This window comes from Dermochelys coriacea, chromosome 4 (genome assembly GCF_009764565.3).
Source record: "Dermochelys coriacea isolate rDerCor1 chromosome 4, rDerCor1.pri.v4, whole genome shotgun sequence".
Classification (NCBI taxonomy): Eukaryota; Metazoa; Chordata; order Testudines; family Dermochelyidae; genus Dermochelys; species Dermochelys coriacea.
In genome coordinates, this window is record NC_050071.1 from 81,184,212 (window position 1) to 81,212,205 (window position 27,994).

At 43.0% G+C, this 27,994-nt stretch overlaps 1 protein-coding gene and 1 long non-coding RNA gene across 2 annotated transcripts in view; both read left to right on the forward strand.

Moving 5' to 3' along the window:
- The window catches only part of WWC2 (WW and C2 domain containing 2), a 174,171-nt gene that overhangs the window by 26,860 nt on the left and 119,317 nt on the right, over positions 1-27,994 (forward strand).
- The window catches only part of LOC122459978, a 31,094-nt gene continuing 7,007 nt past the window's right edge, over positions 3,908-27,994 (forward strand). Inside the window, exons 1-2 of the long non-coding RNA XR_006280975.1 lie at positions 3,908-4,422; positions 21,751-21,757. This is a non-coding gene — a long non-coding RNA (uncharacterized LOC122459978). The remainder of the gene's footprint in view (positions 4,423-21,750; positions 21,758-27,994) is intronic.

Genomic DNA, 27,994 nt, shown 5'->3' on the forward strand with positions numbered 1-27,994 from the left:
ACATTTAGATAGAGACAGAAAAGCTTATGTTTCGATCTGATAACTGATATTTCAACAACTCCGTTTTCGCAAAAAAACTCCTGAAAGGTCTTACTTTTGTAGCAATGTGGAATAAAAATATGTCAAAACCTCAAAAGTTGCTGAGAAATGGAATTGTAGTTTTCCAGACAGCTCTCATGATGTGCTTCTCTGACTAGTTACAGATCATTGCTTAGCTTATCACAGTAAATGCCTCATAACTTTAACCACAGCAATCGCTAATTTCAATTTCAGTGTCCTCTGTGCTCTCCCTTCCCCACATTGGATCCTTCCTTTGAATTCACGAGACAGATTAAATAAGTAGACAACCGTAGGGTCATGGAAGAAGTGGGTCTGCAGGAAGGAATTAAAGAGGGTAGTGAATTTGTGGTCCCCCTCAGGGAATTCTATGTGTGTGAATATTGTGGAATAAACACAAAGGTGGTTAAGGGTGACTAGATATGGGAAAACGCACAATTTTTCATTGTGTTAATGTCCACATTCCGATGGGTCTTTAGCCTGCTTCCAGCTTGGGGCCAGTATCTGACTTGTCAGTTACTGGCAGCTGGAGAATTCAAAGGGAAGGCAGTTCCTGCCAGTTTTGTTCTACCTCCACAGCGGCAGCCAAGTTCAACAAGACCTCCCTGCTGCAGAGCTCTTCTGACGAAAATTTCAGACTAACAGTTGAGTTTAGGGATTTGGCCACCTGAATTCCAGCTTTGTCCTGCGGCTACTTTTACGTTTTGGGACTTTATTTTTCCTCTTCAATTCTGCTCCCTCCTTCAGAGGTGCTATGGTGACTGCAGCTCTCTGCAGCTGCTTGAGGAGAAAGCAAGCCTGAAGAAGATATGGGGGGTGAGGGTAGGGACAAGATCTCCTGCTTCAATCCCCTTCAAGTATCTTAATGGGGAGTTTGACCTCTTCTATAGGCAGAATGTAGGTTGGCTTTTTTTTTTTTTTTCCCCCCTCAGCAGGTCATTCCAGGCTTGGCTTTTCTTTGACCTCTTTCCATAGGCGGAAAAAGAAGCAGGCAGGATTGCTCTGCTACCACATGGAGCCACCATTCCTTCACCATAAGGCGAATCTCGCCTGTCCCCCTAGAGTCTGCAGCCGCTTCTCCAGACTGTGGAGCTCGGCCATCTCCACACCTCTACTACGCCTTGGGGCACACCTGGGGGACATTTGAGATAGCTCAAACGTTATTGGGGCCAGAGAATGCAGGAAGACTTATCCCCTCTTCTTCCACTGGGCCTCCAAGGCGGTGCCAGACGGATTTTTCAGTGAGTGCTTTGAAGCTGTGTTCAGAAAGTCTGGTTAAAAGAAAGAAAGCACCAGGCTAATGTCCCTAGCTGCCACTGCAGGTCACCATGCTTCACCAACCAGATTAATGTCCTCAGCTGCCAGTGAGGGTCACCAAGCACCACTGCTTCCTTCCATTTCTTCCAGCAGCTGGTTGTGGAGAGGGAAGAGCAGGCCAGCACAGGAGAACAAGTAGGCGGTAAAGGACCTCTCAGCCCATTGTTCGTTGCTTTTGAGCCCCCTCAGTGTCAGTTTTATAAGGCCATAAACTTCCTCATTGTGCACTGATCCAAATCCAACCAGATCAAAGGTAGATGTGGCAATTTCCCACAGGAGTTGGAAATGCTGGAGGCACAAAACATGTCCTGACAATGTCTCTCTCACACTTGATGGTTGTGTTCCATAATATGTGATGTCAAGAAATAAGTAGGTTTCAGAGTAGCAGCCGTGTTAGTCTGTATTCGCAAAAAGAAAAGAAGTACTTGTGGCACCTTAGAGACTAACAAATTTATTAGAGCATAAGCTTTCGTGAGCTACAGCTCACTTCATCGGATGCATCGGATGAAGTGAGCTGTAGCTCACGAAAGCTTATGCTCTAATAAATTTGTTAGTCTCTAAGGTGCCATAAGTACTCCTTTTCTTTTTAAGAAATAAGTAGTACAGTAAATTGTCAAGACGTCACATGACAATGAATTTGTGGCTGCTTTGGAGCCATTGGATAAGTTTTCTTGTTCTTCAAGGTGGTATCTGTTTGTTAAAGGAGCATGTATACCAAATCAGAAGCCTTGCTCATAATGTCAGTTTATGACGATGAAACAACTTTAACCCAGACAATGTAGCAGTGTATAAAGAAAGAGAATATGACAGGAGAGTGCTCTTTGTGTGTCCTTGGCGTATAGCAGTGATATCAGTAAGGGTTGGAGCTTAAGACCCTCTTTTGAATTTCTCCAGAAAGGTGGGGGTAAGGCACAACTATTTTTTATTTAAAAATATGTTTGAGAACAGTTTTGACAAAAAATAAAGCAGAAGTAGATCTTCATGAACCATGAGTCACGGGCTGAAAGTCAACAAACTCAAGTCACGTTTAAGAAACAACTTAAACTACTACTTTTTCTGTTTGTTTCAAAGCTCTGCTTTTATTCTGTTTAATTATGAAAGTGCTGGGCAGCTTGGCACAAATAAACACATTTAGTTCACTGAGAACTGGAAATTTTAAGTGATTTCAACTTGCAAATGTGTATTGCTTTTGGAATCGTGGTGAAATAATTGTTTTTTCATTGCAAAGATCATTCAAAACTATTTTTTCCCTTTCAAACTTCTAACTTTAAAAAAAAAAAACCTGACTGACAGAAAAGCAAATTTCACTTTCTAACGGATTTTAAATCAATTTTTATTTTCGAAGACAACATTTCAAAACTCCTTTTTAAGATTTATTTTTCTCCCCTCTCGCTAGTTATATCTGCCAAGCAGAAAATTCTTGCTTCTCTTCAACATGCAAGAGAATCCCCAGAGTCTAAAACAAGGAAAACAGAATTATGTCAGAATGTAGATAATTGTAGTCTTTTTTTCCTGCACCTCTCCTCTTGCAAAGGTTCTAAAATAGAATGATAGCCACATTTGAGCTCATTCCCAGAGACTCAAAAGTAAGTTCATCCACCACCACCAGTTTGCAGGCAGTCTATTCCCTCATTAGGCCAAATTCTGTGTCCATATACGTATGTTGAATTCCCATTTAATCTATTGTTCCTTATATCCAGGAGTAGAATAAAGCTCCGGGAACCAGATTTTCAAAAGTATTTAGTTATCTACAGATACAGGTACCTAGTAGGATTTTTTTTTTAAAGCACCGTAACAGATTAGGCACCTAACTCTGATTAACTTAAATGGGAGATAGATGCTTATCTGTATCTTTAAACAAATAAATACCTTTTGAAAATCTGACCCTGGATGACTAACCCCAGCAAGGGGAAAATCTGAAGCCAAGCCTCTCTGTATGTAAAGTCTGATCTTTTAAAGGCTTGAACACAGCATGAAGTAAACTGTTTCCCAAAGGAAGTAGGCATATAGCATAGAAAACTGGAGAAGGAAATACTAGCTAAAGTGTGTTAATTTTGTATTACTGCGCTATCTACATAATATTTATGTAGCTAGTAATATGCTTTCATTGATATTTGTACAGAAACATTACACAGGTTATTTTATGATAGAGGTCTGTATCTGGGGCATCTCATAAAAGTAAATCTTCACTAGCTAGCTTAAAAGAATAATAAATGGTAAATGGAGACAATCGTCTTTTGCCAAGGCAAGTGTTGTTACACATTTCAAGTGTATACAAGCTCATATTTTGGTCTTGCATTGCTCAGACTGAATGGGAACTGTACTCTTAGACAAATACTCAGACAAATACTTACCAAATAATCCTTTAAAACATGTAGTTTATAAGAAATTCTAGAAATATGTGAAATTGCAGCTTTTCAGTCTTCTGAAACCTTGCTTTAAGGGCATCGTGCCTCTTCCAGTATGGATGATATGTACACTGTGTAAGATTACTGTTCAATAATGCTTTATGCTTAGGCACTATGTTTTTGTAAAAGTGCCTCTGTTTAAATTAAGGCAGCATTGTAGCTTTCAGTGCTATCAGCAATTACTTTACTAAGTTCTAAGACTGTGAACTTTAAAAGAGAGAGAAGTTCTGGCTTGAAGGAACAGCCTAGTGCAACTTAAAGCACCTGAAATCTAAAGCCTCTCATGGGTAGACTTAATGTTTCTTCAACTTGACATCAGCTAACTGATGACGATTGCTGAGCTAATGGAAGTTAATGGCAAAGCTTCCATTGACTTTAGTGGTGCATGGTGAGGACCAAAGTGTTACATGCCCTCAACTCTCATTCTAGAGGTGCTCAGTCCTCTCAGGCTCTTTGGCATAAATTTTTGACTCACAGGAATTCAAATGACCATTAGAATGATCTGCTACAGTAACTTACTGAGAAGCTGTTGCCATTCTTTATATTGCAGCAGAAAATGCAGGTTCTCAAAATTCTTCCCATCGTATAACCTTTGCTTTGTAACAATTAAAGGTCGTTGTCCATCTGCCTCTGGTTGTTTGTTATATAAAAAAAAATCTAGAACAGGGGTGAGATCAAAAGCACATTTTTTTGGCCACATTGAGTTTAGCCTGGACATCCACAAGGAGATACCTGAAAGATAGAATAAGATGCAAGATTGGATGATGAGGAAACAAGAAGAGAAACAGGTCAGGTGTCTGTGTAAAGGAGGTGTATACTGCCATGCTTCTGGGTAAGAGCACCTAGAAACAGTCTTTTGAGAGAGAAGAGCAGGGGTTCAAGGCAGGAGCTTTCGGGAACGTTCTGTGAAGGTTATCTGGAGTACAGGAGTATACACCAAATGAGTGCAATTAGATGCAATTAGAGAGGTAGGAGGAAGACCATGAGAAGATATTGACAGAGCAATGAAAGATAGTGGAGGACAAGGGATTTTTGACTCAAACTGTTGAAAGATCAAGGAAACGAAAAAGTTTTAGGCTATGTCTACACTGCTCATCGTACAATGGAGTGGCTGTGCTGCTACAGCTCTGCTTTTATAAGGTGTGCAGTGTAGCCGCTCTTTGTGATCATCAGGAGAGCTCTCTCCTGGTAAAATAAAACCACCCCCAACAAAGGGTGGTAGCTTTATCAGTGGGAGAGAGTCTTCCACTGACAACAGCACTATCCACACCGGTGTTTTTCGTTATTAAAAGTTTTCGTTGTTCAGCGGTGTGGTTTTTTCACACCCCTGAGTGACAAAAGTTTTAATGATGAAAGTTAGATGTAGCCTTAATGTGTGTTTGATGCAGATAAAGATAAATTCTAATTTTGTACCAAATTAGTTTTTCATAGTAGTAATAAAAATAATAGTAAAATTTAATATTAAAATTAATATTGGCTATTTATTAGCTCTAAATGGGGTTAACAACATAAATTCAAAGAGATGTCAGTTTTAAAAAAATAGCTTGTATTAAATTAGAAACCCTTGTGGGGGCTGGCCTGGGGGCCCCTGCTCCCCTTCTCCGGACGTTCCTCTGCGCCCTCATGGGGGTGTGCCCCACAGTTAGGGGACCACTGCTCTAATGTGTCACTGTTTCAGTATCTCCTTTAAATGAATAAATGTTGTCCATAGTGGGGGATACAATCTTAAGGATACTTCCTAACAGGCTCAGTTTTCTGATGTCGTCATTATCATTGGCAACTGTCAATCCAAACTAGATCACAATATACACATAAGAGGCTTAATCAGGTGCCTAATGAATCAGTTTATGGTTGATAAGCCTAATTTGAGAGTGACATAGCTTGTTACAAATTTCACAGTTCCATGTGTTGTCTGAGTTAGAGTCAGAGATTACAGCATGCTGTTTTCTTCTTTCTCGCTTTGCTTCCATCTTATGAATCAAAACCACTTCACATTGAGCTGCACCCAAAGTGCCAATTGAATGGCATTCTGCATGCTTCTCCCAGCTTTCTACATTCAACAGCAATGACTTCATATAATTTTTGCACACATTGTGGTACCACTAAAAGGGCCAACCCACTTTCTAGAGCTATCCTGAATCTCGCTATACAAAATATTCTTGTCGATATGGTCTCCTCCCATTTTCCTGACATGACCGAACCATCACAACCTCCTCTTCTTGTTATTGATTTCTAAGTGTGTCAGTCCTGTGTGCCCCACCACCTCTGTGTTTGGTATCTTTGTCTTCCCACTTTATTTTCAGGATCTTATGCAGGCCTCTCATGTGGAAACTGTTCAATCTCCTGATGTGCCTAGCATATGTAGTCCATGTTTCTGAACCATAAAGCAGGAACGCCCGCACACAAATCTTGTAGATTTGTATCTTCACCTTGGTTGATAGTTTGCTGTTATTCCATGCTCGTTTCTGTAATAGCCTGAAATTCTTAGCTACTTTTCTAATTCTGTTAGTCATTTCAGTCTGAAGATCAAGATTCCCGCTGATTGTAGAACACAAGTAGTGAAACATGTTGATGATGCCAAGAGATTTACCCTCCAGAGTGACATCGGGCAGAGGTTCTTCCACCTCTTGGTACCTAATCACCGCCTTCTTGAAACTAATTGTCAGTCCAAAGCTCTTGCATGATGCAGAAAATCTACCCAACGGATTTTTGCAGGGAAGATTCCCTATAGGCAACCAAGGCTGCATTATCCGCAAACAGGAAATCTCTCAGAACCAGCTCTTTCACCTTGGTTTTCTCTCTAAACTTGGCGATGTTTTCCCAGAATACCAGGCCAATTCTCAAAACTACATCCAACTCTTGTATTGAAGTTGCCAAGTCATCATTATAATGGTCTAAGTTCTAAGAATTTTATCAGTCACTTCAAGTTGATGGTAGAAAACGTTGTCTTCATCGCTAGCTTGAAGGGTAGGCGCGTAGACACTAAATAACGCTATGAATCCGTTCTGGGCGTGCACCCTGAGTGTCATAAGTCTAATAAATACAGCAGTGGGGCTTTCACAAGAAGATAGTAAGCTGTTTCTAATAGCAAAGCCTACTTCCTTTTCTCTCCTTTCTCCTGCTGGCTTCCCATGCCAGAATATGGTATAATCATTCTCTTGGATAGAAACTGTATCTAAGAGCTGAGTTTCTTATAATGCAGCAATGGCAATTCCAAGTTTAACCAATTCATAGTTTTAGTAATGCCGTTTTCCATAAATTAGTCTGAATCAAATCCAGGAGTTGAAGTCTGAACATTCCAACATGCAAGTCACTTTATTTCATTTCAGCCAGGATGGGTTGGATTGGGGCATGGCTTTTTTGGCCCACCTTTTCTAGGGCCTACTTAAAAAGACAAGCAGGCCGCTCCTGAAAAGGATTGCTTAGATGTCTTGGTAGCTGCCTCAGGTACCTTATGCCCCTTATGGAATTGTGCAACCATCACACCAAGACCTTTGACGCATACACCTAGTCAAGAGCATGGAAGAGTGGAGGCAGCCCTAGATCTACTGTCTGCCCTTTTAGATCATTGAGACAGGGTTCTAAGACCAGACCGAGTCCAGATGTTCAGAACCTTAAAGGTTGTAGCTTCTGCCAGACAGCAACAGATTAGAGCTGCTGCTGATAGCGAGGACACATTTCTGTCAGGGTGATGTTCCTTAGCTTTATTCCAACCAAGGAATACCCACAAGGCAGTGGGAGCTAGGGTTTTGAGGTGCTCTATACGTGCCTTACTCTGAAGGTTGCAACATTGTGGTATTTTATAAGAGCTACCCTGCCAAGTTGCAATCAGCCTCTCTAGTTGGATGCAGTTTACCGTCCTACCCAGGATGTATGTAATGTAGGAATAAAGTCACATGCTTCGCCACAGGAAAGCATTGGAAATCGGTTTCATCCATGTGAATTAACTTCTATAGTTTTGGAGGGATTGTGGGGATAATTAGCCTAAACATCAGCTTCTGTTAATGAATACTAAACTAACTCATTTGTAAATATATTATAGCTAAGGCTATGATTTAATCACAGGTATTTTCAGTGTAAGTCAGACAGGTCACGGGCAAGAAACAAAAAATCACGGCCCATGACCTGTCCATGACTTATACCATAAATTGAACCTTGGCAGGGCAGCCCAGAGGAGCCCGCAGCATGAGTTGCAGGGGGGACAACCCCAGGGGGATGTGGAATTTTAAAAATCAAAAAGTCATAAGCTGCGGGGGAGCAACCCCCGAGGGGTGGGCTGCTGCCGCTCCAGTCGCCCCAGGACCACTGCTGGGAGCTGCCAAACTGTGGCTGCTCCCACAGGCCTCAGGAACACTGCTCAGGTGGTCCCCAGGGCCAGCCGCATTGGCCACTCCTCAGGTGGTCCCTGGGGCTAGTTGCCCATGGCAACCAGAGCAGCGGCCGATGTGGCTGGCCCCAGGGCCGGGGCCATTCTAGCAGTAGCTGGCTGTGGGGAAGCCTGAGTAGCTGGCTCCAGAGGTGCTCCAGCAGTGGCTGGAGTGGCTGTCCGCAAGGCCGCCTGAACAACTGGTCCCGGAGCAAGTCAGCTCTGGTGTCGGCCTCACTGGCCGCTGCAGAAGTCATGGAGGGGTCACAGGAAGTCATGGATTCCTAATTAGAGAACTTACTTTACATGCACGCTGAAATTTTGATTTCCAACGTTCTCTAACTAAAATTTTTTTTTGGGTGCTACTTTGCATCATCACACAGTCAAGATGGCAGCATCCTGTTTAGCTGTCTCATTGTTTTTTAATGTACTTAATTTGACATGTTTTAGTTAATGTCTTGTCTTTGTCATTACTGTGAGGATCAGTGCAACTTTTGGAAAAACTCCAGAGTTAAAGTATACTTTATTTTGTTATAACCAGAATTGCAGCTGGTATGATTATTTTTCTGTTAACAAGGCATAACAGCATCAGTAAAGGAAGGAGTGGCAGATTTAACTCTGTGTTCCCTGGCATTTTTGTAGGCTCTTAAAAGAAAAAAGTGAGGACACACAAACAGTTCTCTATGTATGCATGACAAATTTGGTATCTTTCTCCAGTCTAGAACAGAAAATTAGTGAATCATGTTCCACAGCTGAACTTGTGATCGTATCCAATGATGAAACTGTCATATTTCTAGAATTATTGAGTCAGAGAAACATAGAGCTGGAAGGGACCTCAAAGTCGTCAAGTCCAACTCCTCGCACTGTGACAGATGTTTTTCCAGTCTGTTTTTAAATACCCTTAATGATGCAGATTGCACAAAATTCTGGGAAGCCTATTCATCACTGTGAATTAATTTCTATAGTTTGGAGAGGTTGGGGTTAATTAGCCTAAATATTATTAACTATAATTATTAGCACAAATGTTCTAAGTATGTCTAACCTAAATGTGCCTTGCTGCTAATTTAAGCCCATTACTACTTGTCTTACTTCCGGTGGCCATGGAGAACAATTGGTCACTGTCTCCTTTATAACAGCCCTTAACATAATTGAAGAATTGCCATTCCCCTCCTTAATTGTCTTCTCAAGATTAAACTTGCACAGTTTAACTTTCCTCATAGGTCAGGTTTTCTAAACCTTTTATAATTTGTTCTCTTCGGGACTCTCTCCAGTTCATCCACATCTTTCTTGAAGTGTTACACCCAGAACTGGATAGTACTCCAGTATTGAGGCATCACCAATGCCAATTAGTGTGGAATAATTACCTCCCATATCCTACATATGAACACTCCTGTTAATATACCCCAGAATATTAGATTGCTTGCAGGTGCATCATATTGTTAACTTATTCCAAATGAATAAGTACTATCAACGTTGCTGAACTATCAGATGTTTCTTTCTATTATTGTCTTATTGCCTTAGAGATTATGCACAGCATCTTGATACAAGTGAAAGATGCTATATGAATTAACTTCTTTATTAGTATGGTGGATTATTCTTTTGAGTAAGACATTAAAACAAGATTCTTTCGGCCCTCTTCTTTTGATTAGCTTGTTGGAAGTGTAAAGTGTCCCATTGCACTTTACCTATGATTGTTTGTGATGTAAAGGCTTAATGTTTGCAATTTGTTAGTATATGGAATCAAATTATGTAAGAAGATATGCATGGAGAGTGGTTCATTTTCAACATGGTAGTAGTCCTAGATGAAATGAAATTGGCACTGTTTCAGTTCTGGCCAACCTATGCAAAATAATTATTTATGAGCAGATCCAATAAATCACAGCTAGCAGCCATAACTTTAGATGTCATGAAAAGATCTGTTCTTGACTTAAGTGGAAGCAGGTGAGGGCTCAAGGAGCTATTTTTTTATCTCCACAGCAGAAGTGTGATTCTTGGGTATCATAATTTCGACTAGAGCATGTTTAGAAGGCTTTTCTTTTTTCCACTGAATTTTATTTACAAAAATGAACAGGATTCTAGTGTTATCTGCTCTGTAACAGTTTATAAATCAAATATTGCCAGCGCAGCTGTAAGATTAGGAAGGATAAAAACATAACAATGGCCATCTGGATCTACCAATGGTCCATCTAGCCCTGTATCCTGCCTTGCGACAGTGGTCAGTACCAGAGGCTTCAGAGGGAATGAACAAAAGTGGGCAATTTATCTAGTGATCCATCCCCTGTCATCCGGTCCCAGTTTCTGGCAATCAGAGGTTTAGGGACACCCAGAGCATGGGGTTGCATCCCTGACATTATTGGCTAATAGCTATTAATGGACCTATTCTCCATGAACTTATCTAATTCTTTTTTGAACCCAATTATGCTTTTGGCCTTCACAACATCCCCTGGCAACGAGTTCCACCGGCTAACTTCCTTGTGTGTGTTTTAAATCTGCTGCCTTTTAATGTCACTGGGTGACACCTGGTTCTTGCGTTATATGAAGGGATAAATAACATTTACTTTCTCTACACCATGCATGATTTTATAGACCTCCATCATGTCCCTGCTTAGTCATCTCTTTTCTACACTGAATAGTCCCAGTCCTTTTAATTGGCATACCCCTAATGTTCTATGCCCCTAATCATTGTTGTTGCCCTTCTCTGTACTTTTTCCAATTCTAACATCAGTTGTTTCTTTTTGAGCTTGGACAAATGGTGGCTGGCTGACAGGACAAATACTGTATCTGAAAACGTTTGAATTACTACGTTTGCATATAATAGTGAATATGCAAAAAAAGAACCCTAAAAGAATCCTAACCCCCTCCTCCCCCCAATGAAAAAGAACTACATGGGATACTGCACTGAAGGTCTTGCCTACAAGACCTGTTAGTGAAAGTGATCAACTGATCACTACAATGCTACTTTATGTAAATGAATATTTAATATAAGCTTTATTTTCTTGGGAGTAAGCACTTCCAAGCTAGCAAATGCTGAATATTTTAGTCTTCAACTCTATTAGGGAAAAAAAATCCTAGTTTTTTAGAAAACTCACTTGAGTTATGTGGTTTGGTGAAGTATTATGTTCACGAATGGAAGAGATTAATGGTCCTGGTTACAGATAAGCATAATGGTCAGAGCCATTTTCAAACAGCTTCTTGCACAGCAGTGCTAATGTACTTCAATCCTTTTCAGATATAATCTCCCCCGGTGATTACTTGTATGGTACTTGTTTGCATAGAAATGTCCTGTATTGTACTTTTCCAGTTTCTACCTTTTAGCAGCACATTTTGTGCGAGACACTGACCAATTGTGAACAGCCATGTACTGCTTTTGGTGCTGTAAAGATGAAGAATGATCCTGACTGCAACTGGATCATACTATTCGAACATTAAAGCCTAGTCTACACTTAAAATATATACCAGTGTGGTTATGTTGGTCAGGGGTGTGAAAAAAACCACTTCCTTAGAGACATGGCTATGGCAACAAAACCCCCAGAGTTGATACAGCTACGCAAACAGAACTGTTTGAGGTGGTGTTTCTCTGCTGGAACGCCTGTCGATGTCTGGTGTGTCTATACTAAGTGACTATGCTGGAGTAACTATGCTAATATAAGCTCTGGAGTGTAGATTCAGCCTTGAGCTGCTTCTGAGCAAAAACACAATATTCTAAACTCATTTTACTTGAGAGATTTGAACCTGGCTTGCACAGTTTGGTGTCATATCACCCTTTTTGGAGCTAATGTAAAACACAGTACTGTAAATTGCAACCAACCCAGCATGTTTTTCTGTATAAAACAGCAGCTGTTTTTTTCTTTTTTGATTGCTACATACTGAAGCTTTAATTTCAGATGTGACAAGGCATATCAAACTGTAGCTCTGCTTATTACTTTTAACGTGTGGAAGATTGGACCTGGCAGCCAGGATTATTCCTGAATTCTGTTCTTGCTTCTTGGCCACAGACTTATTGTGTGAGCTTTTTTAAAAACCTATATTTTGGGAGGCAGGAACTGAGTCTTCCTCTGTTTTTAAAGCATCAGAAATGGTTTTGAGTACTTCTGCAATATAAATAATGAGTGGTCTTTGGCCACTTGCCCAACTTTTCAAATTTAGGTGACTAATGTTAGGCATCTAAGGGCTTGTTTACACTGGCGAGTTTTGTTGCCAAAACTGGCTTTTGGTGACAAAACAGCAATAGCGTACACACTGCAATATGACTTTTTTTTAAAAAAAAAAAAACCTCCCAAAACCGCCTAGTTTTGGCGCCAAAATCTTCCATCCCTGCGAGAGACTTTGTCTTTTCCCTCCCTTTATTGTCGACAAACATGCAGTGTAGACACCACAGGGTTTTTTTCAATTTTATTGGCCTCCAGAAAGTATCCCACAATTCCCATGCTGCCGCTCTGGTCAGCAGTCTGAACTCCTCTGCCCTGCAGCCAACCTGCCCCTCCCCCTTGCAAGCCCCAGGAATTTTAAATTTCATTTCCTGTTTGCTGGCTTCCTGGAGGAGCTTCCCAGGTCAGCATGGCTGGCTATTGCACCAAACACTCTCCCGCTTCGAGCACTGCTGAGTTGTTGGGGGCAGAGGAGGGATAGCTCAGTGATTTGAGCTTTGCCCTGCTAAACCCAGGGTTGTGAGTTCAATCCTTGAGGGGGCCATTTAGGGATCTGGGGCAAAAATTGGGGATTGGTCCTGCTTTGAGCAGGGGGTTGGACTAGATGATCTTCTGAGGTCCCTTCCAACCCTGATATTCTATAACTCTATGATTCTGGTCAGGTGTATGGGGAGAGGGATCTGTTCAGTTACAGCTGCAAGTGACCCGTAGGAATTGGGATACATATGGGCAAATTTCTCAAATTTTCTCAATGCGAAAAGGGCTACGATCGGGACATGCAGCAGTGCAGAGTGAAGATAAAGGAGCTGAAGCAGGCGTACCATAAGGTGCGGGAGGTGAACCATCGCTCTGGTGCTGAACCTAAGACCTTCTGCTTCTATAAAGAGCTGAATGCTATCCTCAGTGGTGACCCCGCCTCAATCGCCGATTGCCCCGTGGGTACTTTGGAGACAGCAGAAAGAGGGGGTAACCTGCAGGCTGAAATTCTGGATGGAGAGGTCGAGCCAGAAGAGGAGGTGGAGCTCCCAGTGGGGTCGCCCAGTGGACATTTCTCCATTCCAGAAGTGCTCAGCGGGGAACAGGAAGCAGATGAGATGCCTGGTAATTTGCTGTGGCTTGAGTAGGAAATCGAAAAGCGGGAGGCAGTCAGTGTTTTCTGTGAGCTGGACATTGCCTGTGTAGCTAATCTCCATGGCCAAGCAGGGTGTTGATGGACATTGAGACCTGTAGGGAAGTCTCCAGAAAGTTTCCAAGAGGTACTTGTTAATCCTTTGCCGCAAATTCCAAGGGATTACAGCCTTGTTAGTTCCTCAGTTGTAGGAAACTGTACCTTGCCATTTAGCAATCACTGGCGCTGGGATCAAGTGACATATAGCTGAGGGATTGTCTACACTTACATTTTATAGCGCTCTAACTTGCTGGCTCAGGGGTGTGAAAAATCGCCCCCATGAGCACAGCAAGTCTGAGCGCTTTAAAGCGCTAGTGTAGACGGGCTCCGATTCCAGCACTTGGAGTTACTAGGAGCGCTGGGAGAGCTGTCTCCCAGTGCTCGCGCGCGACCACACTTGCACTTCAAAGTGCTGCCGCGGGAGCGCTCCTGCGACGGTGCTTTGAAGTTTCCAGGTAGCCATGCTCTGAGCTGCGTATAGACTGGGTTGAAAGCCACAGGCATTCAGCAGCTGTGCCGTGGTTTCTCTGGTCATCCGCAGCAGCGAGATTCATAGATACTAAGGTCAGAAGGGGCCATTCTGATCATCTAGTCCGACGACCTGCACAACGCAGGCCACAGAATCTCACCCACCCACTCCTACGAAAAGCCTCACCCATGTCTGAGCTATTGAAGTCCTCAAATCGTGGTTTAAAGACTTCAAGGAGCAGAGAAGCCTCCTCTGTAGCATGAGGCATGGGTCACTTGAGGGAAGGTGAAAAACCTCCAGAGCCTCTCCAATCTGCCCTGGAGGAAAATTCCTTCCCGACCCCAAATATGGCGATCAGCTAAACCCTGAGCATATGGGCAAGATTCACCAGCCAGATACTACAGAAAATTCTTTCCTGGGTAACTCAGATCCCATCCATCTAATATCCCATCTCAGGGGATTAGGCCTATTTACCCTGAATATTTAAAGATCAATTAATTACCAAAATCACATTATCCTATCATACCATCTCCTCCATAAACTTATCGAGTAGAATCTTAAAGCCAGATAGATCTTTTGCCCCCACTGCTTCTCTTGGAAGGCTATTCCAAAACTTCACTCCTCTGATGGTTAGAAACCTTCGTCTAATTTCAAGTCTAAACTTCCTGGTAGCCAGTTTATACCCATTTGTTCTTGTGTCCACATTGGTGCTGATCTTAAATAATTCCTCTCCCTCTCCTATATTTATCCCTCTGATATATTTATAGAGAGCAATCATATCTCCCCATAACCTTCTTTTAGTTAGGCTAGACAAGCCAAGCTCCTGAAGTCTCCTTTCATAAGACAAGTTTTCCAGTCCTCAGATCATCCTAGTAGCCCTTCTCTGTACCTGCTCCAGTTTGAATTCATCCTTTTTAAACATGGGAGACCAGAACTGCACACAGTATTCTAGGTGAGGTCTCACCAGTGCCTTGTCTAATGGTACTAAAACCTCCTTGTCCCTACTGGAAATGCCTCTCCTGATGCATCCCAAAACCGCATTAGCTTTTTTCACAGCCATATCACATTGGCAGCTCATAGTCATCCTGTGATCAACCAATACTCCAAGGTCCTTCTCCTCTTCCGTTACTTCTAATTGATGCGTCCCCAACTTATAACTAAAATTCTTGATATTAATCCCTAAATGCATAACCTTACACTTCTCACTATTAAATTTCATCCTATTACTATTACTCCAGTTTACAAGGTCATCCAGATCCTCCTGTATAATATCCCGATCCTTCTCTGAATTGACAATACCTCCCAGCTTTGTATCATCTGCAAACTTTATTAGCACATTCCCACTTTTTGTGCCAAGGTCAGTAATAAAAAGATTAAATAAGATTGGTCCCCAAACTGATCCCTGAGGAACTCCACTGGTAACCTCCCTCCAGCCTGACTGTTCGCCTTTCAGTAGGACCCGTTGCAGTCTCCCCTTTAACCAATTCCTTATCCACCTTTTGATGTTCATATTGATCCCCATCTTCTCCAATTTAACTAATAATTCCCCATGTGACACGCTATCAAATGCCTTTCTGAAATCTAGGTAAATTTAGATCCACTGCATTTCTTTTATCTAAAAAAATCTGTTACTTTTTCAAAGAAGGAGATCAGGTTGGTTTGGCATGATCTACCTTTTGTAAAACCATGTTGTATTTTGTCCCATTTACCATTGACTTCAATGTCCTTAACTAATTTCTCCTTCAAATTTTTTTCCAGGACCTTGCATACTACAGATGTCAAACTAACTGGCCTGTAGTTACTCGGATCACTTTTTTTCCTTTCTTAAAAATAGGAGCTATATTAGCAATTCTCCAATCATTCAGTACAACTCCTGAGTTTACAGATTCATTAAAAATTCTTGCTAATGGGCTTGCAATTTCAGGTGCCAATTCCTTTAATATTCTTGGATGAAGGTTATCTGGGTCCCCCGATTTAGTCCCATTAAGCTGTTTGAGTTTCGCATCTACCTCCATATCCTCATTCCCATTTGTCATGCTACCATTATCCCTAAGATCCTCTTTAGCCTTGTCAGTCAGCGGGTTGGCCACCTGTGAAAAAGTGTGGGATAATTTTAGAATGAGTTCCCTGCAATGCTGCCCTGCAAGCCATGACCTTTTTGTCCATATGCATAACCGCCTTCTCCCAACACTCACCATGATTGAGGTGCTTGCAGAGCTGTGTGCCTGCCTAGAGTCTGAGAGAAAGTGATTTTTTACTAGAAAAAGGCCCTTTTTACTAAAATGTTTCAATCATTTGCTGGAATGTAAAAATCCTCCTTGTGTTTAGCACAGACCTTGAGGAACACACCACACACCCCCGCGGACCGGCTTTGGCAGATAAGAATGAACCCGAGGCGCAGCAAAGAAGACCTGTTCCGGGAGGCGCTGCAGCACGATGAGAGAGAGACCAGGGCACGGAAAGAGTGCTGGGAAGCCAGAAGGCAGGGCAGAAAAGAGAGTGCTGCTTTTGCTAGGCAAGCGATGGAGCAGATGATAAAAGTTATGGAAGATCAGACAGGGATGCTCAAGTCTTTGATACAGCTGCAGACTGAGCAGATTTGGGGTGGACCTCCACTGCAGCACATGCAGATACACAATTCTTTGCCAACCCCACCCCCCTCTATGCCCACACATTCCTTTTCACAGCACTCCTGAGTTTCCCCATCACTCCATTCCCTCTCACAGCTTGCACAACGATAGCTGGAGCTACACACAGTTGTGAGGTTTTACCCTTTTTAACAATAAATAAAGGCTAAAGTATTTAATGGTACAGCGTTTTTATTCTGTGTTCTACAAAAGCGTATTTAGCAATCAATTCACTCTCGGAAACAGGCTTCTAAAGCATTGTGTTGCATGGATCTTGGACCCCAAAATTGTACACAGATGCACCAGGGAAGCAACTCCAAAGCAGACGTGTTACTGCCCTCATTGTCAAAGTGGTTCCTCAAAGCCTCTCTGATGTTAATAGCAGCCCTCTGACAGCCCTAGCATCTGGCTGTTCAAACTATGCAGCCGATCGCTCTGCCTCAGTGCTCCACACCTAAGCAAATATTTCACACTTAGATTCACACAGAATATGCAAAGTGCAGCACGTGGCTGTGACCACGGGAATATTATCCTCGGTTAGGTCTAGCCTGCCATTTAAACACCTCCAGTGAACTTTCAAACGGCCAAGGGCACATTTGACTACCATGCGGTACCTGCTCAGCCTGTTGTTAAAACGCTCCTTGTTGCTGTCCAGGTGCCCTGTGTAAGGTTTCATGAGCAAGGGCTGTAAGGGGTAAGCCGGATCTCCCAGGATTACTATGGGCATTTCCACATCCCACACTGTGAACTTGTGGTCTGGAAAGAAAGTCCCCACCTGCAGCTTTCTGTACAGGCTTCTGTTCCTGAAGATGTGTGCATCATGCACCTTTCCAGACCAGCCTGCACTGATGTCCGTGAAATGCCCCTGGTGATCCACAAGTGTCTGCAACACCATGGAGAAGTATCCCTTCCTATTGATGTATTCAGAGGCAAGGTGATCTGAAACTAAAATTGAAATGTGTGTGGAATGTGCCATCAATTGCTCACCACAGTTAGGGAAACCCATCTCTGAAAAGCCATCCACTATTTCATGCACATTTCCCAGAGTCACGGTCCTATGCAGAAGGATACGATTTATTGCCGTACACGCTTGGAGTAATACAGTCCCAACAGTGGACTTTCCTACTCCAAATTGATTTGCAACTGACCGGTAGCAGTCTGGATTCGCCAGCTTCCACACACTGATTACAACACGCTTCTCTACCGAAAGGGCAGTTCTCAATCTGCCGTCCTTGTACCGCAGGTTGGGGGACAGCTAAGCATGTAGTTCCATGAAGGTTGCTTTACGCAGCCTAAAGTTCTGTACCCACTGGTCATCATCCCACACCTGCATGACATTGCGATCCCACCAAACCAACGTTTCCCTCGTCCAAAAGTGACGGTCTACTGTATGCAGCTGCTCTGTGAATGCACAAAGCACTGACAAGTTGCTGCCATCCGTATCGCGCTCGGGGGCCTGCAATTCATCCTCTGCTAACGTTGCGAGTAACCCTGCAAGTAACTGCTTCCATGTGCGATGTCCTCACGACAGCTAACCACACATAGGAGAGAAGTGCGGGATCCATGCTCTCTTACTGCAGATGCTGGCACGCACTACAAAAGACTGACAGCTGGAAAAACGGCATGAAAGGAAGCCAGAAAGCGTTGGAGGGCTGGAACACAAAGTGGTGCACGACGATACATTTTGCACATCCCAAGATGCGCTGGGCTCTGTTTCCACATTCCTGCAACACCTAGCCAGGCACTATGGGATACATACCCCCAGTCCATTGCTCTCGTTGTCAACAAAGGTGTCCCGAATGTGGACACGATCTGTTGACAGAGGGAGCAAATGTTGACATGCTTTGGTGACTTTGCTTTTGTCAATTTTTCCTTGTCAATGTTAGTTTCATTGACAAAACTTGCCAATGTAGACAATCCCTGAGTAAGTGGCCTGACTTTCAGCGGTTCTGAGTGCCCCCTGCTCCCACTGAAATAATTTACCCACTCTGAAAATCTCTTTACTTTTAGATGCCTACATATGTTTCTATGTGCCTAACTTTAGGCAAATAAGCTTGAAAATGTGGGCCTTACCCTCTTTCTATTTGTTCCATCTGTAAAATGATGGTGACGATGATTGATTACCTACCTCAGAGGGGTATTAAGAAGATTAATATTTTGGACAATTCTTTGAAGATTTGAAGTGCTGCTGCTGATTTTATTAGACTGTTGATGATGGTATTGGTGTACTATGTTTCATAAAGCCATTTTTCTTTACACTGGGCTATGTTTGCCTTCTAAGCCAGTGGTACCAACTACTGGTAAACTATAAGAAAAAAGATGTGATCATGCATTTTTATATATGTGAGAGTGTGGGCACCAGAATTGTGTATATACTAGAATCTAGAGAGCTAGGGGTTAGCAAAGCCTTAAAGAAGGAAGTTGTAATAGTGAAGGTGCAAAAGGAATGAAGGTATGAATGGTGACTGCCATGCAGTTGGACTTGAGACAGTGGCATCCATGTAGTGTTACCAATGTCATTATAGATTTAGAAAGATAATATGCTCATGTCTTGTGATCTAGACTTGCCTTTTCTGCTACAGTGATGAGCCTCTATGATAGGTTTGCGCAGCACTATTCTCAACTTTCCATTTATTTGTGCGTACTCTAACCTGGAACAGAGTTGAGTTGCTCCAAACACCAGTTTTGTGACTGGGGGGCAGTACCAGGTTTACCATGGTGCCAGTGGCACCATGGCACCGGGCCCAGTCAGGAGGGGCCCTGGCCGGGAGCTGCCCCTGCCCCTGCTCGGCCCCAGCCCTGCCCCTGCTCACCGGAACCACCCCGCACCTCTTGAGCTGGTGGCCAGGGCGTCCACCTGTAGGATTTCAGGCTCCATTCTGGCCACAGCAGCCATCGGGTGATCCAAGTGAACCCAGCTAGCCTAGGGCTGGTGGGTACAGTGGCGGTTTAGGGGGAGGAGAAGCCCTGACCCTGGCAGGAGCTGCGGCGCTGAAGCCCCCAGCTGCCCTAGTGCAGAGCTGGCCTGAGCCCCTCTCTCTCCTGTTTTCCCTCTGTGTGGAGCTGGCTCTCATTCTCAGGCTGTGGAGAAATTCAGCCCAAATCTACCAGCCTGGGTATGTTCATTTCCCCCATCATGACACAGCCATGAATGGATTTAGCCTAGGAGGCAGGGTCAACATTAGCCCCATTTGGCAGGATCTAAGGCTGGGGATCTAGGGTGGGATCCAGAGGTGAAGTGACTTTCCAAAGACTAAGCAGGGAGTCTGTGGCAGAGCAGAGAACCAAACCCAGAACACCTGGCCCCCAGGCCTGTTCCTTAACCACCCGCTGGCAAAACCAAAAGTCAGCACTTATGATGGAATGGGGAAGAGAAGGGGATAGGGCAGGGGTCTCAAACACGTGGCCTGCGGGGCTATTTCCTGCGGCCTGCCAAGCAGCCCGCTCCCGGCCTACATCCAGGCCAGGGATGGGCAAACTATAGCCCACGGGCTGTATCCGACCCATGGGATTGCCCCCCATGGCCCTGCCAGCCCTGCGCCGCTTTCTGAAGTGGCCGGAACAATGTCCTTGCAGCCTGGGGAAGTGGGGGGGGGGCAGAGGGCTCAGTGCGTTGTCATGGCTTCCAGGCACCTCTTCCAGGCATCTCCCATTGGCCGGGAATGCACCTCTCACCCCTCCTGCACCCCAACCCCATGCGCTGAGCCCCATGCCACACCCTGATTCCCTGCTGTATCCCAAACCGTCCTGCACCCCACACCCCAATCCCCTGCCCTAAGCCCCCTGCTGCACCCCAAACTGTCCTGCACCCCAATCCCCTGCCCTGAGCTCCCTGCCGCACCCTTCCTGCACCCCCTGGGGGGCTTTGGGGAAGGGGTGGGGGGGCGGGGCCAGGGGAAGGGGTGGGGGGTGGTGTCAGTGATGCGGCCCTCGGGCCAATGCACTAGTCCTCATGTGGCCCTCGTGGTCATTTGAGTTTGAGACCCCTGGGATAGGGGAAGTGGGGGCCCAGCGTGCGGATCCCCTTGGCAGCAGCTGGGGCTCCCCTGTTAAGCAGGCCCATCAAACCCTCAGCCTGACAAGCCCCACCTCCTCTGCATCTGTACCACCCTGATGAGCCCCCCCAGATGCCCTCCCACTGAGCCCCAACCACCTACACCTGGACTCCCACCTAAATGAACCCCACTTTCCCTGCCCAGACACCCTCCTCCCCCGAGCTCCAACCCCCACTTTCACTTGGCACCGCTGCAAACTCCCATTGCCCCTGCACCTGGAACCTCGCTGTGCATCCAGATCCCCTGCTGAGCTACCTGCACCCAGACTGCCCCACACAGAGCCCTCTTACCACCATCTAGATCCCCCCACACTAAGTTCCTCTGAACTTGGATTCTGCTGCCAGGCTGAGCCTCCCTGCCCACATCTGGTGTGCCTGGCACAAAAGGAGCAAGGGCCCCAGGATGTTTCTGTGGCAGGCATGGCCCTTGTGCTGTGTCAGGGTCAGGTTCAGCCTCACTGCCAAGTCCCAGGGGCAGGGGAGGCTGCAGGGTATTCTCCCACCGCAGTGGCCTGTGCTCCCCACTGCCATGGTGGAGCTTCCACATTTATTCATTGTAAAAATAAATAAAATTGCAGACTTTTAAAATATTATGCACAGAATTCGATGCGGAATTCCCTCAGGAATATGGGGCGCTGTACAGCTGTGATGGTGGGACTATGAAGGGGGTGCTGGACAGTAGGGGATCTGTGGGTGAGGGAGCTGGGCAGGAGGTATGGTGTGCAGAGTGCTGTGCAGTTGTGGTGGAAGGTCAGCGGGAGGGGTCTCTGGGCAGGTGGCGCTGGCATAGCGGGTCCAGGGGCATTGGGCATAGGGATCTGTGGGGGAAGTCTCTGGGTGAGGGGGTGCTGGGCAAAAGGGCAGGGTAGGGGGGCAGTGTGGAAGGGGCATGCTGGCAGCGCAGGGCTGAGTGGGCCAGTATGTGTCTAGCAGTTGTGGGTTTGTAAACAGTGCCCTTGTGCTGGACTGAGTGGGGCCACTCCTACCTCATTGCCCCCAACCGGCCTCTTGCTCTGTGGACCGCCCCCTATCATATGCCTTATTTCTCTAATGGGGGCCCACAAATATTTTTGGCTCCGGGCCCACAAAAAGTTAATCCGGCCTTGACTGGGGGTTGGGATAGTCCATGCTCTGAGTAAAAGAGTGTGCAATTGCTTGGGTGGAGAGAGCAGACGCTGGCTAGTACAAAGGATGTTTCAGTCTGAGAAGCTGGTATCGTTGGCTGAAAAAGTTGGGGAACAATTATTCTCAGCGTGTGTAATATATATTCTCCACAATAAAATAACCATTTAATTTTGACTGTTTATGTTCTAAATACATTGACTTGATGGATATATAAACTTTTTCACAGGTTCAATGACTTGTTTCTGCTCCTGAAATGAAAGTTTACAAGAGAGAGTTAAGCAGCTGGGAACTAGGAATAATTTGGGGAAAGTACTTTGAGTAATTGTCATGCCAAGTGTTGCTCATTAAAGAGGAACTCTTGATCAGTGATTGGTATGTTGAGAATGAAAAAGGGTTTATAATCCTTATAACCACCCCCTTCTGAATTCCAACCTGATAACAGCAGAAAAACATATTTGACCAGCAAATTGTTAAATCAGCTTGGACAGTAGGGTTGAGTGGTGGAATGAACAAGAGAAATGTAGGTTTCAGAGTAGCAGCCGTGTTAGTAGAGAAATGTAATTCAGTATAGTGTCCTTGCCTAAACAAATTAAAGAATATGTGCAGTTTTAGTCCAGGTACTCCTTTTAGTCAATAAGAGTACCAATGCTTGCTTTGCTGTATTAGTTAAAGCTTTTGAAGGAGAGGGTGTGTGTGTTTGAACTCTCAGTGAATACTTGGATGTTTACTGTTACATAATTGTTGCATACTTCTCATGCCTTAAACTTTATTACCAATGGGAGTAAATCCCATCTAAGACTTAAATTCAGTTAATATTGCAAATAAAGAATGTAAAAACATTGGAGGTGCTAAAGGGACTCAATACTGAAATCAGCAGAAACAATACTGTTTTTAATATGGTGTATGAATGTTATGGATCAGTCTTGAACTGCACATAGAAAAGCATTTTCATTTTAACTAATGCACTGAAAGATGGAATTTTAAATATTCAAGGAATCTGATTCTGTGTGTGTGGAGGTGGGGTTAACAAATCCAAATTGGCACACTTTTATATTACAACAAGTTTTCAGATGTGTGGTTTTAAAGTACTTTGAGATTTCAATATTAGTGATTTTTAGATTTTTATGTGAAGTGACTATCATTAAGCTATCTTTGATAAGTTATTTGTTAAACTATAAAAGTTTGTCTGTTTTCTGTGTTTTTCCCCAAGTCAGCCTGATATTTCCAGTACATTTCACTTTAGTGGGTGGTCTGATGGACTCTGCAAAAGTGTAGTTTCTCTAGAGATTGCTGCTCTTACATGCAATTGCAGGTGAAGTAGTTTGAAGGAACCCCTTGTGTTATCTAGTCTAAGGGTTGTCCAACTTTCTGTGGTTATATCTTAATACAAAGATTGTCTCCAACTCGCTGTCTCATGGACTCTGTCTTTGCAATCACACACAATCCATGTGGCAACTCTATTTTCCATTTAAGCAATTCATAATGTAGCTTTAGTTGTCTTTAATGCAGTTTAGCGGCTGGAAATGGGGAGAACCAGCACCATGTGACCTGCCAGGTCTCTGAAGACCACCAGCAAGGATTTGCTGAACCACTTCTTGGGAACCTCTGATCTAGTCCATCCTTCTGCTGCACAGGAGGAGAACTGGGCTATATGTCACATAGTATAGAAACATGTATTAAGAATTGTTGGGAAACAAGTGATTGGCAGTCTAGGCCCCTCAAGAGCCAATCCTACTGCTGCCACTGAATTACTGTGAGTCTGATCCAAAGACTTCCTTTGGCTTCAGTGGGGCCCTCTGTTCAGGCTGAATGTGACCTTGGATAGTTCACCTAAGTTCTTTCTTACCTGTTTTAAAATGATTATACTTGATTACAGTAGTTCACAAGACTATTCCTGGAATTAAATGTTTGTAAAGCTCTTTGAGATGCTAATATGGGTGGGACTCTTCAAAAGTGCTTGCAATTGACCTAGGTCATTTTCCATTGAAATCAGTGTTAAAATTCCCATTGATTTCAGTGGGAGCAGAGTTAGATGAACAATGAGTGCTTTTGAAAATGCCACTTACAAATATTATTTACTATAGTGGAAGCTTCAGGGGAAGGGGAATTCTGCACATGAAATTTCAAATAATTTTCTGTGGATGTTGAGGTGAGCAGGATGCATTGTAGAAATGGTATATAAAGTCACAAAAAGGGAAGAAAAAGGAAGAGTAAAAGGTTCTAACTCTCATATGTGATGGTGGTGGTTTTCAATTCAGGTTCCTATTCAGATGTTCTGTTTGGGTTAAAAGTACCACTCAGACATACATTTTCTCCAGTTCCAAAATTAAACTTGGAAGAAAAATAAATAAATTTTTCTCTGTCTACAACCTTGGAACTGGAGAAAAAGTATGTCTGAGTGTACTTTTAACCCAAACAGAACATCTGAATCGGAACCTGAATTGAAAACCACCACCATATTTATACAACAAAGGGCTGCCCAAACTGCTGCTGCTGCCAGAGCCACCGTTTCCTCCCCTTCACCGTATGTTTGGTGGCTAAATATTCCTTGGATCAGTGTTTAAACCAATTTTTAAACATCAGTACATGCTCTATGGAGATAGATAGATATATAAAGAGGTTCAGAATGTGAAAAAAAAATTGTTCAAAGATAATGGCCAGTGTCTCCAAACCAGGCTGCCTAAAATTTAGGCTCCTGGGTAAAAGTGATCTGATTTCCCACATAGTGATTCTATGGGAACTTCAGGTGCTACCTTTAGAAAACCCAGGTTCCTCTTGTTTTTTCCTCTTTCCCAGCAATCATTCAGAGCAATGAAACTTCTTCCTCCTGCTACATGTGAACTGAGCTGAAAGAAAATTGCTTTTTAGTCAACAATACAACCAGGGGAAAGATGCTATATTTTAAAATACACTAGCTCAATACATTTAAATCAATAATTTTAAACCCAGATTTTAGAAGTTTTCGCACATAATTACTGCATTTACATGTGCAATTGTAGTTGTTGTGCAGGTCCAGCTTATTTCCCAGAGCAAATGCAGTAGATATCATCAGCCTGGTTTGTTCTCTAGATGTCAGTAAAGTAACTTTTATTATTTACTTTCTGAAAACATACAAGTTACAATATTTTTCCTCTAAGCTGTCAAACTTTCCAAAATATTGGGATAAAAGACTTGATCCCTATAATAAGCTTGTCATTTATGATCATTTCCCTTTCTAAAGCCTCTAATGCAGTATTTCCACCCTAATGTCACTTTGTCCCCCATTGTTTGTTGCATCATGTCTGAAATAAGGTTATAAGCTCTTTGGAACAGACTTTCTCTTATTTGCCTTTGAAATGCCTAACATTCTTGAGCTGTTCAAATAATGCTGCTTGCAAAATCCAGTTGTCTCTGCCTTTGTGTTAAAGGCCTTAAAACCAGTACTTCAGTGATCTTTATTTCTCAGTGAAATAGCTGCCCAGCACACAAGAGCAACCCTGTAATAAACAGTGCCTGAAACCGGAAGGAAGGAAAATTGGTAAGACAAACGTTTCCATGTTTAGTTTACAGGTAGTGATTGAACAGAGAGAGGAGAGTTGTGGGGTAGGGAAGAAGAGAGGATTTAAAAAAAAAAATATGGAAGTACTTCAACAATAACACATGGACTAATTAAAGTTAGGAGTATGTTTTCGTAAAACTTTAATGTACTTAAAGATGATAGTTTCAGTGTTTATCAACATGCACAACTATATTTTAAAATAACCTATAATAGCACCCAACATAATGACCTTTTTATAATTCTGCTGCTGCTTAGTTTCCTCTGGAAAGCTCAAAGGTCGTATCATTTGGTTTATTGCCGTGGAATGATCCCTGCACAGGGAATGGTTATCAGACATTCCTAACATTCCATGTGTCTAATATTAAGGTTTTACACGTTAGTGCAGGGCCTACTGCTGTTTGAAAGAAAAATGCAGGAGAAAACTGTCATAGCACCAAAAAGCCTCATAATACGCTTTCAAAGTATTCTGCATTGAACACGGTGCCATAGAGTGGCATGCACTACAGTACCCCAATTTTTTATCATATAGCATACCTCTGTGAGAAACTGAAAATGCTACTTTGTAACTCTTTCTGCATTTAGTTACTTGATATTTCCAACGTTGTGAGCTGATGGAATGATGTTGCAGAAAACATTGCTGCATTCAGCAGGACCTTTTCTCCAGGGACGATGATTAAACTAAATTTGTTTTCTGCTTACAACATAAGCAGGAACTTTCCAGCATGCAGTTCAACCTAGTCCCTTTGACCTGTAGGTGTGGATCTCTTCCTTACCAAAGGTTTCAGAGTAGCAGCCGTGTTAGTCTGTATTCGCGAAAAGAAAAGGAGTACTTGTGGCACCTTAGAGACTAACAAATTTATTTGAGCATAAGCTTTCGTGAGCTTCGTTACCAAAAACATTCTTCCCCTTCCGGATCTCTGTCAGTCAGTCAGCCCTTCTCCTGAGCACCTATGTGAGGGGAAAGAGTGGGATGCTGAGCTAAGGTTAGCTCCCTTCGTAATTGGGGACTAGGCAGTGCCCATGAACAATATCACAATTATGACACAAGCAATATAGTTTTGATTATGTTAATGGGACCCTTTTAAGAGACATAAATTAGTGAACTGCAAAAACTTTGTTTCTCTTTCTAAAAGGAATATACTCTCAAGTTTAAGTTCTCATGTTTTGTCTTAACTCTTCCTGCCTTCCCTCCCCGCAACTTGTTCATGAAAGAAATATCAATTTTTCACTTCCCTATATTTTGTGGAGGGGGCTGGCAAGAGCTTTAGAGGCTCTGAAGAGTTGTATTACAAGTTTCTCCCCTCCTACACTATAGAGATTGGGGGGAGGGAGGAGACAGAGGAGTGGGGAATATATTGGTAGAGAAAAAGCTAATCTTTTTTTTTTAAATTTGGACAGTTACATTTGAGTCTGAACACCAAAAAAAATCCTTCTTACTGAAGCAGTTTTTGCTAGTGTAAGACAATTAGCTTTCTTGTGATAGCAGCTTTGTGGCTGCTCCATTGAGTTAGGTGGGGTTAGGGGTATCCTTGAGGAAAAAACCCTGTAGCCTTACATGTGAGTCTTGATTTGTATATCTAAGTTTTGTTAAAAACTGTATTTACCAAGGTCTACTCCAACACCTGCTTTACATTTCACTGTCTTTTCTTGGGAAAAATGAATGCTTTCCTCTTTATTTCTGTAAAAGGGAGGCATTCATAAGTCTGTTGTTTTTCCTCAATGAAGACACTTCTCCAAAATTACTACTTGCTTAGTTTTCAGAGTAGCAGCCGTGTTAGTCTGTATCTGCAAAAAGAAAAGGAGTACTTGTGGCACCTTAGAGACTAACAAATTTATTTGAGCATAAGCTTTCGTGAGCTACAGCTCACTTCATCGATGCATCCGATGAAGTGAGCTGTAGCTCACAAAAGCTTATGCTCAAATAAATTTTAGTCTCTAAGGTGCCACAAGTACTCCTTTTCTTTTTACTTGCTTAGTGTGTGCTCCATTAAAATGAATGGAGGTCATAATTTTCTGCAGAGATATCTTATGTGAAACTGGAACATGCTTATTGTTTTTTAATGGACAAAATTCTCTCCACCATAAAACACATGGCCTGAAGTACCTACTTGAATGATGAGATGAATAGTAAATTTTGAGTTAAGCAAGTTTTGGAAAGAACATTTTCCGTAAGAAGGCTGAAAACAACTTTGTCCAATTGATGCTAGCAGTTAAATCCTATTCAAAACTGACTCAAGTGGACCAGTTATTGAAAAACATTTGGAGGAATGGGACATTATTTTCTACTGTAGACAGAAATTGAATGTTCAAATAAACCACTCTCCAGTGAGACACAGTCAGTTCTATTGCCAGTTATGACTGCTCAGGAATGTGCGCAATCTGGTACAATGCGTGCAGTTCTATGTAGGTCAGCATTAAGCAATAATACAGTGATACTGCCATTTCACATGGCAATACTGAGATACCAGTGTCTGAACAGGGTTCTCTAGATGAGAACTAAAGACCCCAATTCAGCAAACTGCCCCATTCAGCCTAGTACAAAGTTGGGTTTAAATTCCTGAGAAGAGGCACTTATGTAGAGTAAAAAACTAACAGAGCAGATAAATAATCCTTCTCTCTTCTCCAATTTCAAAATCCCATCACGTATCCAGTCCCAAGACTGCAAATGCTCCTTCCCTAAACCTTGCTGCTTGTTTTCAAACCTAGTTTAGAAAAAA